Raw genomic sequence first — 17,747 nt, 5'->3', positions numbered from 1 at the left:
TTTGAAAGAATATACTTCCAGATTAGTACCATTTAATTTTCATGAAAATCGGTTTTGTAATTTTGTGTTAAAATCAAAATAACTGAAATACGTCTTTGAAGCATTTTCATGGTGAAAAGATTATTTTGAGTATCATTTTTGATTGTGTTTTCTTTAAACATCGTGATCTTGGTCAATATCTTTGTTACCCGCTGTCGCTTATGGTTTGTGCCCCAATAACGTTATTATATAATAGATGTCGTGCTGATAATCTAATCGCAACAATGCGTTGAACTTTTGCACACGTTTGCGTTGAAAGTCATTTGTAGCTTGTCATCTCTAAAGCAAAATGGAGAGGTGTTTCAATTCACTTAAAAACTTGCTTAAGTAATTTTTGATGAGTGACTTCATTCATATATTACATGCAATTATGTAATACAATTACGTAGTCTTGTATAAATTGTATTTACACACTAGTAGAAGCCGCGCGGTTTTCGCGTAGTGCCTGTTCCCGTAGGAATACGGAGATAGTATATAGCCTATAGCCTTCCTCGATAAATGGGCTATCTAACACTGAAATATTTTTTTCAAATCGGTTCAGTAGTTCCAGATTCCAGAGCTTATTCAAAACATACAAACAAACAATCAAATCTTTCCTCTTTATCATGTTAGTATATAAGTAAGTATAGATAGATATTTAGGGTTATAATACTTAGATACTTTATTCAAACCGTTCCAGCGATAGAAAAATCTGCATATTGAACAGTGGAAAATGCAATATAAGGGAATTTCTTTTTAAATCTGCGAATAAACCCTAAAACTGAATAGGTATTGGATTCCAGTTCTTTTGTAGAGATCGGGTGATCTTAAAATCCGTGCATTAAATGAAATTCTGTAAAACAAAAGAAAGATGGCGCCGATCGGGGTATGCAGTGACTGTCCTTTATTAAAGTAAGAACTATTCTATAACTAGTGGACTGACCCGGCTTTTTTCTTCATAGGTAATGGAAGATTTAAAGACGTTAATTCTGATGAATTGCATTTATTAAAAGTAATTGCTAAGTATTACATACAGTAAAAGCTTCCATTCGCGGGGGATACGTTCTCTAAATGTGAATACAGAAACCGTGAATATGGAATGGTATTTTATATAGGATTCTATGGGATAAGTTCTTGGGTGACAAAATAAAAAACAAATATATAAAGAAAAAAACAATTAATTGAAGTTTTTGATTAACTATTATCTTCAGTCTTAGATGGTCAATCAATGGTTTGAAGAATTTTAAAATTTTTCCCTGCTTGATATTTTTTAAAAGCTTCTATTCAGAGTGATTTTAAGCAGTGGCATTTTAAGCCATCTATTCGCAATTTCGGCAATAGGTATTTGCAAGTTAAAGTTTGAATTTGCAGATTTTACGTCAGTTTCGTCAGTCAGATCCGCAAATAACGAAATACTTAGCCGCGAATGTAGGAATTGGGAAGCAATTTTTTAATCCGCAAATAGTGAAAACGTAAACAAATGAAGCGTGAATAAGGAACGTTTACTGTATCTTTATATGAGTAGGTAGGTAATACAAATTTACATAATTTAAAAAAAAATTACTACTGCTGCAAACTGCTGTTATTTTTAATTTATGACTGTGTCTATTTGTTAATACATTATTTTTTATTGACTAGAAGCAGGCAAAAGTTTATTATAAACGTTAAATATTTGGTTTATTTTTTACAATTTATTAGTGAAAACATTTGAAGTTGCTCTTGTTTCTGAGTAAAACGTACGTGTAGAAAATGTATTAGTGATTATTTCTTGAGTACCGATATATATGAACTAGCTGACGTCGCGCGGTTTTACCCGCGTGGTTCCTGTTCCTGTAGGAATACGGTAATAATATATAGCCTATAGCCTTTCTCGATAAATGGGCTATCTATCACTGAAAGTATTTTTCAAATCGGACCAGTAGTTCCTGAGATTAGCGCGTTCAATCAAACAAACAAACTCTTCAGCTTTATAATATTAGTATAGATTAAGTATTCATTGTTAAAAATGTTCACTCTAATTTTTCTTTCTAATTGTTTTTTAGAGTTATCAAAAAAGGTATATATATTATATTTACGCTTGCAACATAGCGGGCGACAGTGTATTAAATACATAGTAAATATATAATTTACAGTACCCAATTAGTCTGGTGCTTATTACCAATAATGCAATAAATATTTTTCCAAACAAAAACTTGTAACATCGACGCATCTTTCTATGAGCAAGCACATTCAATACAGACTATAAAAGATTAATGGTGTCCATTTATATCGGTGTAAATTATATCCATACATCTCTGTCGCGCGCGTTATAAAAACTGCTTGTTAGAGAAGAGACGCTATCTTTTAAAATGATCGTCTATAATTTTGCATTATGCGATAAATGTAAGCTTGAACAATTTTAGTTGCTTATTTAGTTACTTTGTAAAGAAAAAAGCTGGTATTAGGATCAAGTGTGAGTTGATTTTGGGCATCAAGGGTTCCGCACTTTTTTTTTTAAGAATATTTGCCGTATCTTTTTTTTTAATATGGCCAATTCCGCTCCAACTAGTCGGGAAATACTGTATTATAGGAGTGGGTACGTCAATAGACCAACGGAGCGGGGATTGAACCACCACCCCTCGGTGATGAGTCCAACCGCTCTTACCGTTGAGCTATTGAAGCTTTGAAATAAATGGACTAATTTAAAATGAGATTTTTGTATAGAACTAAATACGTATACGTGTATGTTTTTTTTTAATGTTTGTTACCTCAGAACTTCATCATTTTTTTTGCCTATAATTTCACCATTTTAACTCAATATAAAGTACTGAATAGATTCTATTCTGAGTAGACTATGAAATAACAGACTCGGATTCGTTTTTTTCATAGTATACTTCGTCATTTCTTAACCAATTTTGAATTTTTTTTGCCTATAGTTTCACCATTTTAACTCAATATAAAGTACTAAATAGATTCTAATCTGAGTAGACTATGAAATAACAGACTCGCATTCGTTTTTTTCATTGTATAGTATACTAAGTTTCACAGTGTTTAATACTTATACCAACTTGATATCTTCTTCTTTTACAAGACGACCGACAATGCTTCTCGGGCAACACAATCACAAGCAACACAGCGTCTTCGCCGGCGAAGACGAGGTCCCCGATATCTAACGTCACCCGGACGTGGGTTTTCTTTCTTACTCATGATCTCGGGGGCGTCCGGACTGATTCACTCAGGTCACGGTTACACCTTCCCGAATGGCCCTCTAAGCCGAGGTCCGAGTCTCATAGGAGACGCCCTTAGAGAGCTGTTCCGTCCTCTATCTTTCTTTCAGCCTTCGGATCTCATCAGGCGATGCTTCTGCGCTCGCCCAAACCCCCCGGTGACGCCGTAGTGGGCCCACATGGAGCCATCGGCACTTACTCAACACGAAAAAAAAAATCTTCAGGTGTAAAAGACACAAGGTTACCTTGTGTCTGACAGACAGATAAATGAACTACATAGTGGTTCTGTTTTTATGCTTTGAAGGTGCGGATCCCTAAAACATGATCCAAGTTACCGGTTATTATAATAGACAGGTTTGCGCTATCGTTTCACTTGATGGTACGTTTTGTTACTAATATGAAAAAATGTTTTTAACCTGTATTATGTAACTGACAGATAAACTTACTAACAAGCTGTCACCTGTCAACTAGATTTAGAATTCTTGATTTGGAAAGTATGTTTGCACCGAACATGTCTGACGTTTAATTATTATTTAGCTAAATATTTATTTGTATCACTCAATAAATTTGCAACTGCATTAGCCAAAAAGACACCGATATAGCAAATAACTCTTTATTTAATTAATCTAATTAAATATAAAATTCTTGTGTCGCGATATTTGTTACCGAACTCCTTCGAAATGGCTGGACCGAATTTTATGAAATTTCGTGTGCATATTAGATAGATGTGAGAATCGACCAACATCTATTTTTTATACCCCTAAATGATAAGGGTGGTCCTCCCCAAAATTTATGAAGCAAAACGACGTTTGTCGAGTCCGCTAGTTTTTGTTAGTACATAACAAAAATTCGTTATTTTAGTTAAGTTAGGCAAAGATTTTATACTATTAGATATGTCATTAGCGCGACGAAACTGCGAACAAAGGTGTCTATTTATCTTAATTTTTTTTTTTATTCTCTACAAGTTAGCCCTTGCCTACAACCATGACTAATGGTAAGTGATAATGCAATCTAAGATGAAAGCGGGCTAACTTGTTTGAGTAGAATGAAATCCACACCCCTTTCGGTTTCTACACGCTAAATCGCTTGGCGGTACGTCTTTCGGTAAGGTGGTAACTAGCTACGGCCGAAGCCTCCCGCCAGCCAGACCTGGACCAAACAAGAAAACCTCAATCGGCCCAGCCGGGGATCGAACCCAGGACCTCCGTCTTGTAAATCCACCGCGCATACCTCTGCGCTACGGAGGCCGTCAAATTCATTCATTCATTTTATTTAGTCGCTTTTTTTCTTTTAGTTGAAAAGAAATTAGTTTGCAATTCAGCTCCTTTAAGTGGACTTGTCAACACCTTGAAGTTATGGAAAATAGTCCGCAACACCCTGTATACATATATAGTAATTTACAACAACAAAATATATGATTTTTTACTTTCTAGCTACGGCAATAGAGACACATATTACACAGCACATATACAATTGATAAAACCTTAGTCATTGAAAGTGTTTTTTCCAATGATGCTGTATGATGATACATGACAATGTAACCTAATATAGTTTTCCTACTCGTTAGGCATATCAATGGCTCATACGAATGTATTAACAATGGTTGTGGTTTAGGGAAAAATTTTTACCGCATTTTGACGCGAGACAGGCTTTTAAATCCTATTAATATTACGAACGCGAACATTTGTATGGATTGTTTTCACGCAAAAACTACTGCATGGATTGGCTGAAATTTGGAATGGATATATTATACCTGAATTAAGGCTTTGACCTGTTGTCTTGCAAAAATCATTATCTTCGCGGAATTCGTGAAAAACTCATTTCACGCGGTTTCTAGTATGTATAATCTAAACTTAAGTTGTCTTTCTAACCTGATTTATTATTTGCTGACCCTTACTCGAACAGAGGAGTACAGATTCTGTAGGTACCTGTGAACAAATAAATATATTGCATATTTTTATATACATAGTATTATGTACAACAGACACTCAGAGGTTTCACCAACGTAGTACCCGTTCCCGTGGGAATACGGTAATAAAATATAGCCTATAACATTCACAAATAACGTTGGCAACGTTATTTGTGAAAGCACAAGGCTTTCTTATGGTAAAAGAATTATTCAAATCGGTTCAGTAGATCCAGAGGTTAGCCCTTACAACATCACAAACTTTATCTATACTAATATTATTAAGCTAAAAAGTTTGTTTGTTTAAAACCCAAAAACTACTGGTCCGATTTGAAAAATTTTTTCAGTGTTAGATAGTCCATTTATCGAGGAAGGCTATAGGCTAGGCTATAGGCTATAGGCTATATATTATCACGCTAAGACCAATAGGAGCGGAGCACCAATGAAGAATGTTGCAAAATCGGGGGATTTTTTCCTACTGACAATATACAAGTACAAGTAACTATTCCACGCGGACGAAGTCGCTGGCATAAGCTAGTATTACATACCATAGATATATAGATAGGTATCATAGCACTGTTAAACCAAAAAGGCCGTTATTTTTATAGTCGGCATAAACAGAAAACCTTTTTTTAGCTTTCAACCTCCAAGGTTCTGATAACGGCTGATAAGAGAACAATGCAGCCTCTAAAACAAACGCCCTTATCTCTGGAACCCTTTGCAGGTAGTTCCAATTGTAGCCGCGCAGATTCGCAGAAACAAAAATCCTTTATACCTAACTAACTAATCCAAAACTGTCGATCGTTTGGAATACAATCCTACTTCCTACTAATATTATAAACGCGAATGTTTGTATGTTTGGATGTTTATTACTCTTTAACGCCGCAACTCAACCGATTTAGCTGAAATTTGGAATGGAAATAGATTTTACTTTTTATCCCAAAAAAATCCATGGATTCCCGAGATTTGCGAATTTGATTTTGATGGTATGAATATTTGTTACGCTTTCACGCCTCGGCTATTAAACCGAATCACCTGAAATTTGAAGTAGAGATAGATTATAGTCTGGATTAACACATAGGCTACTTTTATCCCGAAAAAAATCCATGGGATTTGTGAAAAACTAAATTCCACGCGGACGAAAACGCGGGCGTCCGCTAGTCTGTACATATGTATTTTTTATTATATTACCAATTAAATGAAAAATTAAACCAAGTAATTGGGGTAAAAAACGATGAAGGAAAAACATCCTGAGGAAACCTGCATACCAGAGAATTTACTTAATTCTCTGCGTGTGTGAAGTCTGCCAATCCGCATTGGGCCAGCGTGGTGGACTATTGGCCTAACCCCTCTCATTCTAGTGGATTCATGGGTTGAATATGGCTAAGTTAACTAGAAAAAATTAACTGCAAGAAAACAATAGTAAAAAATGCAAATAATAATATTGCTTCAGTAAACTACTTGTTACGAGCTGTGATAGCCCAGTGGATATGACCTCTGCCTCCGATTCCGGAGGGTGTAGGTTCGAATCCGGTCCGGTGCATGCACCTCCAACTTTTCAGTTGTGTGCATTTTAAGAAATTAAATATCACGTGTCTCAATCGGTGAAGGAAAACATCGTGAGGAAACCTGCATACCAGAGATTATCTTAATTCTCTGCGTGTGAAGTCTGCCAATCCGCATTGGGCCAGCGTGGTGGACTATTGGCCTAACCCCTCTCATTCTGAGAGGAGACTCGAGCTCAGCAGTGAGCCGAATATGGGTTGATGACGACGAAACTACTTGTTTACTCAAGTACAATTTCCAGTAATAATTAACAAGGGAACAATTACAAAAGGACTTCGCCACGGTCAATAGGTATTTAATGGAACAGTCGCAATTCCACCATTTTGTCTGTAATTATTAAACCGTACACCCTATCCTTAGAAACCTATTAAGGTATTCAGGGTTTACTGAAAGGCAAAGGGCTAACTAAACACTACGTTGGAAGCAATTATGTAGGCACTTTAAATTATTAAGGATGATTCACGATTGGGTAAACGTGTGAATCGTGCATCGTCAATTGTCCTACTTTATATCACTGCCATATTTGATTCATTTATAAGTAGACTAGTGGTCGCCCGCGACTTCGTCCGCCAAATTATCGATGTAAACATTCATTGTACGTGACCGTTTCTTGTTAATAAAATGGGTAGGAATAGTCTACCCACCTACCTACCTACCTACTAAAACCTACCTACTTAAAGATAAGTAAAAGTAAACTACCTATCTACTAAAAGATAAGTATATGCCATCGTAGAGTTTCTTATAAATCTATAAAAGAAAAATATTCCACAAAGCATTATTGTTTTATATCTTCAGGGTATGCAGTGTTTCGAATGAAAGTACTCAGGCAGCTTGACTTTTACCGACACTTCCAAATAATCGTCACATTTAAATTTTAAACCAATTTACAAGCTTGACACATTATTTCAAAACCTTCCTCACAAATCACCCTATCTAATAGTGAAAACCGCATTAAAATCTGTTCAATAACGATCACAGACGTGAGTATTTGATATCAGTTTCAACCATCAGGCGAACTTATATATAACTTGTAAATAAAAAAAAAACTTGATACTCTCACGCTTTTCTAAAAATAAGGGACAGACAGACAACTACATGCTCTAATAAGAGTAGTTATTTCCTTCCTAGGTACCTATGGAACCCTAAAACGGTTGACAAGTTTCAAAATGAAGATAGGTCTTTCAATGCCGTTCTGGATTCCTGCCCTTTAACAAGGCCCTTTGTGAAAAGGCGGGTTGTTCTTTTATACAGTAAGGAAGGTAATTTTAGTTCACATAGCTATGGTTGCCTGACCATCAATAGGCACAGGGTGTTGCAAAATATAACAATTTCCTTAGGGCTTAAAACTCTAATTTTTAGCCGTGGTCGTTAAGGGGAGCTTCAAGTAGTCTTTGGTATAATTTCTTATGTACCATGTACTAGCTGACAACCCGCGGTATCGCTCGCGTAGTTCCCATTCCCGTGGGAAAAGGGGGAATAAAATATACCCTATGACATTCATATTTATATGGCTTTCTATTGGCGAAAGAATTTTTAAAATTGGTTTAGTATGTGTATTACTATTTTTGGTATTTTAGTTATACAGTATGTTTACTATACGCATAATTACCTATCATACACAGCAGCTATTACATATACAGGTTGTATATATAATAGCTGCTGTGTCTTGCTGTATTATTTTAAAGAAAAGATTCCATCAATACTTCGGATATAATTTTGCAGAATCCCAAGCGGATTTTACAGTACGTATTATTTGAACTTTTTTACATTGACATCAAGTGCGGACGTGCGTCGGGAAAACAGTTAACCCTCACCGATATTTTATTAAAAAGGGTCAATTATAACCCTAAAAAATAAAAATTAAGTTTATTAAAAAAAAAAATACTTTGCACTAAATAATCTGTCATTAAACACAATTTCACACACAAAACATGTCTGATCTATCTACGTTAAATATATTTTTTTAAAGAGCTGAGTCACAAAAGTGACTAACTCTTGTAGGGGTACATAAAGAATAACATAAAATAACTTACACTATCTTAGCTATTACTATTACGCTTTGATTATCTACGCATTAAAAAACAAAAGTCAATACGAAAATATGTACCTATCTAATCAAAACAGAGTAAAGGCTGCCTTATTTCTAAAGCTACCACGTTACCCCTACATTCATAATACCTACTTAAATCCGATTTATTCAATAGGAGCGTAGCAACAAAGTCTCGATGAGACACGTGGGCTTAGCTTCTGATAAAAAAAAAAACCTAACGAATCTCCAACACATAAAATAACTTATACTATATTACGGCTCATTACTATTACGCTTGACTTAATTATCTACACCTTAAAAAACAAAAGTCAATACGAAAATATGTACCTAATCAAAACAGAGCAAAGGCTGCCTTATTTCTAAAGCTACAACGTTACCCCTACATTCATAATACCTACTTAAATCCGATCCATTCAATAGGAGCGTAGCAACAAAGTCTCGATGAGCCATCACCCTCAAGTCTCTCATGGAAACCGGGTCATAACACGTGACATGGGCTTGGCTTCTGATTAAAAAAAACCTAAAGAATCTCCAACACTCTTCTTTTAATGAGGTGGTAGGTCGACGCCATTATAGTGCAATTATACGTGTGTATACTAAGTTTTGCACATGACTTCGCTGTCAAAGTCAAAGAGTAGGGTAGTTAACTCATCAAATTTAATATAAACAATATTAATTTAGTGTAGTACATGGAATAAGGGTCCGAAATATATCGATATCAATTAATAAAAAATTTTAATAAAAAAAATTCAACCGACTTCCAAGTCAAAAAATAACTTTAACTAAAAAGCAAAAAATAACATCCTACCTATGTGCTACCTTCTGATCAGTTTGAAGGCGGTGCCAAGCCAGTGATGTTTTAATTAAATACGTTTAAACTACAAAATTTCTGTGGTTATTATAAACAGCTTTAATTAAAACACGACACTGGCTTGGCACCGCCTTCAAACTGATCAGAAGGTAGCACATAGGTAGGATGTTATTTTTTGCTTTTTAGTTAAAGTTATTTTTTGACTTGGAAGTCGGTTGAATTTTTTTTATTAAAATTTTTATTTTTTTATTTTTAGTGTTAGCATACCTACTGCGTGTGTACAGTCACAACCTATCTAAGTGGAAAGTTCTTATTAATACAAAATTATCAAGTCCAAACACAAGGTAGCTACTGTGAGCCGTCGAGGAGGTTCTCTTCACTGTGCTTCGTCTTCATCACCAGACCCTTAATACAGTCACAATCCATCTAGGTGGAAAGTTCTCATCAATACAAATTTATCAAGTCCAAACACAAGGTAGTTACTGTGAACCGTCGAGGAGTTCTCTTCACTGTCCCTCGTCTTCATCATCAGACCCTTAATACAGTCAAAATCCATCTAGGTGGAAAGTTCTCATCAACACAAATTTATCAAGTCCAAACACAAGGTAGCTACTGTGAAACGTCGAGGAGTTCTCTTCACTGTTCCTCGTCTTCATCACCAGACCCTTAATACAGTCACAACCCATATAGGTGGAAGGTACTCATCAATACAAATTAATCAAGCCCAAACAAAAGGTGACTGCTGTAAATCGTTGACGAGTTCCATCGTCTGTGTTTCGACTCCATCATCAGACCAACTCCAAACCTTCATAAAGTTGTAGTGGTTTAAAATACCTTATGGAAACACTAACAAACGCACTAGCTGTCTCTACAACTTTCGAAAGTTCCCCTCAATTTCTCCAGGATGCCATCATCAGATCCTGACATGAAAAAAATGGGACCACCCTGGAAGTAAACCCTTCAAAACAAAAAAGAATTTTTAAAATCGGTCCATAATTGACGGAATTATCGCTGGACATACATAAAAAAAAAAAAAAAAAAAAAAAAAAAAACATACATACAGCCGAACGTAGAACCTCCTCCTTTTTGGAAGTCGGTTAAAAAGTTAAGTAAGGAATTATTTTAAAACTTAATATAAATATCACGATTTGTTTTTAAATATTTCAATAGTCAAAAACGCTGTCGACCATTTTGTGACGTCACTAACACACTTGATATCGTCGAGTTAACTGTTAACTAAAACTGTTGTCAAGCTTCATATGTATGGGATCTAACTATTCTTCGAAACTCAATTAATCTTGGAAAAAAACACGTATATTTCAGTTAGAAACCAGAGCATCCTCAGTGAAGTGCCAACATGCGAACCGTAGTTAGGTCATTGCTAACTATACTTGGTCATGGAAAACTATACTTTGTACTACAAACTACATAATGGTACAAATATTTTGGTCATAGAAAACTATAATTTCTAGTTTCAGTTACCCTAACAAGACAATTGATATCAACGAAAAAAGATTATTTGCGATACCAAAATAAACTTTACGGCATCCTAATACAAAAAGTGTTCAACATACGCCCACTTTTAATGCCCCGCAATTACAACATCCGACCATACAATGTCGTGTATGAAACCATTCCATACAAAACCATTTCATTGAAATAGAACTCTACACCTCCCAAGAATCGTTTCCAATGTATTTCGCAATCAATGGGCGTACTTAGTATTTAAAAAGTCGATGTAACATCTGGGCCATGGAATTATTGCATTGTTTAAGCGTCAAGCGGTATTTCTTGCACTTTGTTGCAAGTAACTTTACTGTAACTGTAATACAGTTACAGTACAGTAGTTTAATTTGGCGCCACTCTGAAATAACTCTGATGTTAACAGGTAATGAGGCCTGTATCCTAAATTATATTATATGAAAAATTACGTATAATTAAGCCCGTTGTTGTTTTTAGTAAATATATTCACCTACATAACGCAAACAGTGCATCCAATAATTTTCAAAAGGTTAGTTAGTGTCAAACGCCTATTTGATGAGCTATTTTAATAAATTACGTGAAAAACCTTAATATAAGATTAATCGACTTTAATGGCGCGGTTAGATTAGAAAATAAGTATTTACTTGTGGCTACTTCATAGAATGACAATGATAAAATCATGACATCACATGATGACCTCACTATGTTATTGATGTCGGAAAATCATCATAATAATTACCTGAATCTACCATTGAGGAAGGTTGTAAACTATAAAACACTATAATTACATTTTTATTTGATCTGTGGACACAACAGAGCACATCTATGACATGCTTTGTAATTTACCAGAATCGGAGTGCGCCAAGTCGAGAAAAAAGCGGCACTACCGTACCAAACCTTTCTCGAAGCACATTTTTTTTAGATTCATTGATGTTAGACTTTTATAACGTATGGCCCTGACTCTTGTAATTGCAAGGCGATTTCGCTATGAGCGTTTGAGCCCGTGGCCCGAAGGTGAGTAACAATGCGAATTGTTGAGGCGGTATGGTTTTTGAGACGTTTTGCAACGTTACCTAATGTAATTGACTATGCTTTACGAGTGAAACGTCTCAAGTTCAATTTCCGTTAAAAATTATTTAGTAATGCTTAATTTCATAAATTGTGTTTGCTTAACAGAATTGACAATGCTTTTTAACTTCACGGACAAATGTCTCAGATTCAATTTCCGTTCAAACTCTTGTTAATGCATAATTTTCTAAATTAGTGTCAGGCTCGATAACAATCACATTTTAGCATATAATTAGAAGTACATATATTCTACAACTAGCAAACGTCCGCGACTTCGTCCGCGTGGATTTCAGTTTTTCACAAATCCTGCGGAAACCATGACCTTTTCCGGGATGAAAAGCCTTTGTGTTAATCCAGAATAAAATCCATTTCCATTTCAATTCCAAAATTTCAGTCAAATCGCTTCAGTAGCCGCAGCGTTAAGGAGGAACAAACATACACACTTACACACAAACTTTCGCCTTTGTAATATTATTGAGTCATATTACATGAGTGACGTCATAAATAATATTTAATCAAAAGCATTTCTATAGCAGTATTATTAAATTTGCTTATGTTAAGAAGTTTTCGGCCTCCGTGGCGCAGTGGTATGCGCGGTGGATTTACATGACGGAGGTCCTGGGTTCGATCCCCGGCTGGGCAGATTAAGATTTTCTTAATTTGTCCAGGTCTGGCTGGTGGCAGGCTTCGGCCGTGGCTAGTTACCACTCTACCGACAAAGACGTACGATGTCATGTAGAAACCGCAAGGGGTGTGGGTTTTCATCATCCTCGTAACAAGTTAACCGCTTCCATTTTAGATAGCATCATCACTTACTATCAAGTGAGATTGTAGTCAAGGGCTAACTTGTAAAGAACATAAAAAAAATCTATTATGAAAAACATTAACAAACGTCGTCGGGAATATATAATCTTGTCATCATCATCACTTAAACTAATTTCAAAAAACTAAATAAAAACTATTTATAACTATAAATTAGTAAGTAGTAGGCTAATAACTAGCTGTTGAAAACCAAGAACAAAATGTAAACAAACTAGAATATGATAGTAGGTTCGTTCGCAGAACATGATTTATCTCCCTCCTCGGTTTCCGACGAAAGCGCATAAATAAAACCCCCGTTGAAAACAACAATGCAATCCGGCCCGAATGGGATCGAACGCTTGACATGCAAGCGCAATTTAAAAAAGGAATGAAAAAAAACCGCCCAAGAGCGCGTCTGGCCACGCGCAATGGAGGGTTCCGTTGAATGTCTAGTTAGAAGGTGATTTTTTTATTGATTCGTCGTCATCAACCCATATTCGGCTCACTGCTGAGCTCGAGTCTCCTCTCAGAATGAGAGGGGTAAGGCCACCACGCTGGCCTGGTGAGTTTTAGCCGTGTTTCATAACAATAAATATGAATAACACTCACGATAGATTATAAGTCTGAATTATAATTTATACTTAGCTGTGATAGTTTTGCTTTTAGTTTCATTTTCTAATACCAAACGCCCGCGATTTCATTTTCGGAACGTTAAATTTGTAAAGTTCTATAGATCTAGAGATTACCCCAACAGGCTTTACATTTTTATAACATCAGTTAGTATTAGATATTTACTACTTCTGTGATTTGTCATAAATCAATGAACAAATAATTAGCAACTTTAACCTTAATATTTCACAAACAGATACCATAATCGAAATATGATGTAAAACACCTACAATATGTTTAAAAAACATATCTAACGACATCTAGCCATGAATATTCTAGTAAACAAATTCATCCTCACATTACATGTATGTAAAAACAATTTACTAGATTTTATTTTACGACTTTATCGGTGTGCATAATGTATATTGTATACTTAAGTAATACTTATGCTAAATTACAGTTTACTAGTAATAGTTTGATTTAGCAAAACTATATTCCTTGTTGTTACGGAACCCTAAAACAGAAATAAAAAAACAACATGGCCGCTCGCAGTCACAGCTGACTCAGCGTCACCTTAGCAATAGCTATTGTCCTCAGTAACTTTACTAAGCGGACGATTGTTAGTGTAATAGCTCAATGTAGTTTGCGAAAGTTTTAGGACGGTTCAGTTAACGGCGAGCACGCCAACCCGCCTTTACTTCGACCGTAAATCGAAACGGTCAAGTGCGAATGCAATTTTTAAAAGAGTAATTTAGTCTGTGGTACGATTTGAAGAAAACTTAAATTTACTTGGTTCTTGATAAGTTTGTGTTTGTGGTACAAAAACAAACGTTTGTTTTTTAAATAATATCTTTTTTGAATATCCCCATTCCCCTCCAACTAGTCGGGAAAGACTGTGTTAGGAGTGGGTATAATAATAACCAACGGCCTCAGACCAATTATAGAAGGACCTGTATCGCACTCATAGTCACGAACAAAATTGTCTGTCATTTTCTGAGGAAAACGAGCTTAGATTTTGTATATATCTTATATTATACTAGAAGTTTTTGCCCGTTTTTTACACAATTCAATTACACAAAAAGGTATTTTTACGGAGCTCTTTAACCGACGAACACGATTACAACTATTTAACATCGATTCTATAGAGACAGCTTTTATAATCGAATTAGATCGTTGATCATATACTTTGACAGAAAAGTAACGTCTAGCGAGGCAAGTCCTATACAATAATTGGTCTGAGCCAACGGCAAACCTTGGCTGAGTTTGTTTGGAACCCTCGTAACTTTAATTTTAAGTTTTCGACTATAAATACTACCTACTATTAAATTAAATTATTAAATAACTTGACATTATTACATAACAAAAGTACTTGTAAATGAAGCCTATAAAGAAATGAATTTTGGAGTTTTAAATTGAATTTTTGATTTTATCATAGACTAAAAATGGATACTAACCCTTGAGGTCTAAGATCCCGTTAAGACGTCCTTTGATAAAAGAAGACTTGTTTACTTTATGAAATGTCTTTATTTCAACTAGCCGACGCTTTCCGTTTCACCCGCGTAGTTTCCGTTCCCTTGATAATACGGGGATAAAATATAGTAAAACACACTCACAAATAACTGGACTTTCTAGTGGAAAAAGAATTTTCAAAATCGGTTTAGTAGATCTAGAGATTATGAAAATAAAAAACTTTAAAATGCAATATATTTTATAATGTAAAAATAGGAATAAAGTAAAATACCTTTTAATTGTTTTTAATATTACCGAGTGAAATACTAATTTTATTGAATTAATGTTATAAATTACTAAATTAATTAAACATTTTCATTCTAATCTTCAATGTGCTACTTACATACGAATAGGTAATTTGTATATCATTGGAACAATGCCTAAATTAAGTCCTACAAAAAGATAAAAACAGCAAGGAATAAAATTAAATTAAGTACTTAAATTAAAACTAAACTATGTACTAAAATTCATCTACTAAGTAATAAGTAATTATTTGTAAAGCTATTTTTGATGACAACACTGCAACTGACTAGGTAAAAAACATGTACTTAATATAACAATGGAAAAATAATTTCCTCTGAATCATTGCACCGAAGGTCAAACTAAGTTATGACGTCATCCATCTGTAGTAGGTATTTGTAACATTTTGTTAACATTCAAAATAGGTACAAAAACTAAAGGAAATAGAAACTGTATGTAATTAACATTTTGTTTTACGACTTCGTAGATTATAGGCAAAGTATTAGTGTATAAGGAAAATCATTACTTTAGCGTTTGTGTAATATAATACGTAATTCAGTAAGTTAGGTTCAGTTGTTAGTAGGTTATTGTTGGGATCACGAGAACTTGGGTTTGAGTCTTGTGTCGGCTTATTACATACTGAGCTTTCTTTATTATGAGATTTTTTTTGTTGCCATAACTTTACCTCTTATTTATCAACTCACTTCAAACAAAGGAGGACTCAATTTGACGCGTTTGTTTTTTTTTATTTACTGTTAGGTACTGTTTGTTGTACCTTATAAATTCATCATTTATTAACCAATTTTGAAAATTCTTTTTTTGTTTGAAAGTGTATACTTACTTACCTACTTCCAGATTGCTCCTATATCTTTTTCGTGAAAATAGGTTTAGTAATATTGTGTTAAAATCAAAATAACTGATATACGTCTTAGAAGTCGGTAACATTTTAATGTTAAAAGATTATAATTATTTGTCTATTTTTAATTTTTATCAATGTCAATCATACAAAATATAATACAAAACACTATTAAAAATATATGAAAAAGCTTCTTAAGGTGTTGGTGGAAGCTTTTCGCTATAACACTATTGATACAAATATTATTAAGAAGTTGGGAAGTCGGAGGTGTTTCGGTCATTATCATTTGATAGTGATCGTTAAAGAGTCAAAATTATAACTCGCCAAGCTGCACTAGAATACCCTGGTGGGTCCATATCCCGTCGCTCTTTTAGAAGGAAGGAAACCTGTCTTTGTAGTAGGCCGTTAAAATAGGCTGCCCGCCAAACCGCATTGAAGTAGCGTGGCGGGTATAAGAACAAAGCCCTGGCCCTCTAGTAGCATTTTTTAGAATTTAAATGTTGCAAAAACCAGCTCATGACTAAGGGCCCCGTATGGGTTTGAAACTACTTGGGCACTGTTATCACCTGAGTTTTATTATTATACTTACTTTTTTTTTTAAATTTAAACGTTGCAAAAACCAGCTCATGACTAAGGGCCCCATATGGGTTTGAAAGTAGTCGGGCACTCCGACGTTACCCGAGTTTTATTATACTTAATAATAAAAATAAATCATGTTTAATCACTAAAGCAAAACAACAAATTGCGAAAATTTTGAGGGTAGGTATATCTAAATAAGTAAATAAAAATAAAATAAATATACTTAGACAATACACATCACTATCTAGCCCCAAAGTAAGCATACAGAGTAGCTTGTGTTATGGGTGCTAAGATAGTTGATATTATAATATTAATATACAATTATATACTACATATAAATACTTATATATTGTATAAATACACACAGACACTGGAAAACACTCATGTTCATCACACAAATATTTTCCAGTTGTGGGAATCGAGCCCACAACCGTGGATGCAGAAAGCAGGGTCACTACCCACTGCGCCACGCGGCCGTGATCTAGAAAATCACGGGGTAGAATTACGCGGCTGAAACTTTTTTAATAACGCCCACGATTCTGTCTCACTCGAAAAATTTCGTATCGTAAAAAATCCCTATACAACAATCCTACAAGAAAAATGTACAACCACGCCAAGGGACCGGTTCAGGTACGCCATTTTTTATTTAACCGTACGCACACCTATGCCCGAAAGGGACGCACGATATCCCGCGGTAAAAACCTACAAGTGTAGACAAGGACGCAATCATATTCCTATTCTATCTACGGCCAAAGACATTTTATACTAAAGACATGTTACGTGCCAACAAAAAGTGAGCCGAATTTAGCTACTCCAACGAGCACACATGCATAATTTTGTGTTTATTTCCATTATAGGTATATGTATAGCCGTGATAGCCCAGTGAATATGACCTCAGAATCGGATTCCAGAGGGCGTAGATTCAAATCGGTCCGGGGCATGCACCTTCAACTTTTCAGTTATGTGCATTTTAAGAAATTAAATATCTCATGTCTCTAAGAAAACCATCGTGAGAAAACCTGCATTCACAATTCTCTACATGTGTG

The 17,747-nt window shown here is 35.0% G+C and overlaps 1 protein-coding gene across 6 annotated transcripts in view; it reads right to left on the bottom strand.

Annotated features, from left to right (window-relative positions):
• The window catches only part of LOC112058321 (latrophilin Cirl), a 461,192-nt gene that overhangs the window by 424,096 nt on the left and 19,349 nt on the right, over positions 1-17,747 (bottom strand). The window contains exon 2 of one of the 6 annotated variants that reach the window (XM_052889340.1): positions 5,096-5,152. The exons of the other annotated variants lie outside the window; for them this stretch is intronic. The gene's annotated coding sequence lies outside the window, so the exon portion shown is untranslated. The remainder of the gene's footprint in view (positions 1-5,095; positions 5,153-17,747) is intronic. 6 annotated transcript variants of the gene reach the window in all.

Source organism: Bicyclus anynana, chromosome 25 (assembly GCF_947172395.1).
Source record: "Bicyclus anynana chromosome 25, ilBicAnyn1.1, whole genome shotgun sequence".
NCBI classification, from domain to species: Eukaryota; Metazoa; Arthropoda; class Insecta; order Lepidoptera; family Nymphalidae; genus Bicyclus; species Bicyclus anynana.
The sequence above is the reverse complement of the archived record's forward strand: the minus strand, read 5'-3'. Positions and strand labels throughout refer to the sequence as shown.